Genomic DNA, 2,227 nt, shown 5'->3' on the forward strand with positions numbered 1-2,227 from the left:
GGGAATCTTCCTTGCACATGCTCTTCAACAGGATCAAGAATGTGCTTGAAGCCTTGGAGCTCATGGAAGCAGTGGGACAACTGTTTATGACTGAACAGCCAAATTCTTATTTCTTGTTCTTGTCAGTAGTAGATAAGGCACAGAAGATTTCAAGGCAAATGCCTAAAGTTAGGAGAACATACAAATAACTGAAAGCAGGGTCTAACAATAGAAAGTATGAAACAGTTCTTGCTTATCCGACGGCACAGGAAGCTTTGCCTAATTTGTACACACTCGCTTCTCAAAACCAACTTTGTTTAAAAAGCAACATCCAGGTGCAAAAATACCCCCAAACCTCATTGTCAATAAACACCATCATTATGATACCTGGGCAACTTTTATTTGATATCAATGAGTTATGTACAGTCTTCACACAATTATTTACTTTACAAATGACTGTCAAAAAGAGACTGACCTGGGTCTTAAACAGCACAGCCCAGTCTTCCACTTCAACCTTGGAAAGGGGCTTCATGTCACCTGTCTGGTTTAAATGACTTGATCAATGCCCTGCAGGGGCAGAGACAAGCCCCATTTTCCCAAAGCAGTAAGGACACTCTCTTCCTGGACTAACTTTATATTCCAGCAGCACGAGTTGCAAATGAAGGACCACTTCACATTGAGTCAGTCACAGCAATTCATGCCAGCTCTTTGTTAAAGATGAGTGAGGGACCACACAGACCTTGGGTCCCAAAGGATGGAGGCACCACCCTTTGCTTGCAAGCCATCAGATCATCTTCAGAAAGGTAAATCAATGGCAAAAAGGAAAATTTGGCCTGAGAGAGGCGTACGGCACAGGAGGAGATAGCCTATTGAGCTGAAGATTCTTTTTCCACACCAAAGTTTTAAGCAATGGAATACATGATCCTTAAAGAGTGAAACACCTCTATATCTGGGGAATAAGAAGTCAGCATAAAAAAAGCAAGGAGGCAAACTCCAAGGAGCCACTTGCAACCACCACTGATGGGAATAAAGCACTATCAGCCACACGTCAGCAGAAAAATCATCTCTTAACTTCTGTTTTCAACTTGCATTTAAGTTGAATGTAAATAAGCAGTATGGAACTGATATACCAGGTCAACACTCTGAGATGCTGGAGCTGGCTGCTTTCTAGAAAAAGGGGTGAAATGCTTTTTTCTTTGGGAGGGAACACAATAGGCTTTTTTTTATCCTGCTTTTTATTTATTCCGCTTCCTCCATCCTTTATACAGGCTTTTTTTTCCAATCCAGCTAGTTGTCTGAATGAAGGCTTTGTTATACAAGGTCATTTCACTAACAACTCCTGAATGTGTTTGGTATTAGTTTACCTTGATGTTGAATCCTCCCATTGCTCACCACTAGTGATCTTAGAGATCACTAGATCCCAATGCCCAGAAATATTTTGGAATTATGAGGACACCACATCTGTGGATAAATGTTTGTTTGGTATTATCAGAAAGGAAACAGCAGAAGACTCAAGAACAAAGTACTCTGAAAGAACAAAAAAAAAGGAACAGCCAAAATGTGATCCCCTCATTGAAGAAAATCTTGAAAAGTTCTTTCCTAAATTTCCTAAACTCATTCATGGGGTGACAGAAGGGAAAAGAGATGTGCCTTCATCATCCTGTTGTCCAGATTATTTTTTCAATGTAATTCAAGAATGCACTGGTAACAAAACATTAGAGCAAAATAATTCAATCTTAATTTTATCTCTCCTGGTCTGTGTCACAGCTGACAGATGTTTGAATAAAAGTTCATTCTCCTTTGTGGCTCTGCTTCAGCTCCAGTGTAATTGCACTAAGAAATCATAATCCCCTGTTTCCAATACCACCATCACCCACAAGGCAGACATTTAAATAAAACCAACAGGACACAGAGCAATTTGCAGACTAGGAACTGAAATTGCCTTGCAAGTCCAGTGTTGATAGTCACAAAAGCTGCTAAAAAGGCAAAGCATTTAAGAACTCCAGAATTCAAGAACTCAATGAATTCAAGAAATTCAAGATTTCTAACAGGTAGAGCATCATTTGTATACTATATTATTTATATTGTGCCATAACTGCACTCTACATTAGCTCCAGGTTTTAATAGAATTAAGGCAGTTCAAAATGAAGCCTAATTCTGTGTGACTTTGATGTAAAATCTCATCTTAAGCCTTCTATCATGCAAGTGCATACAGACTTATGAAACATAATTACCCCGAAGTTGCTAC

This window comes from Corvus brachyrhynchos, unplaced genomic scaffold (assembly GCF_000691975.1).
Source record: "Corvus brachyrhynchos isolate BGI_N302 unplaced genomic scaffold, ASM69197v1 scaffold14, whole genome shotgun sequence".
NCBI lineage: Eukaryota > Metazoa > Chordata > Aves > Passeriformes > Corvidae > Corvus > Corvus brachyrhynchos.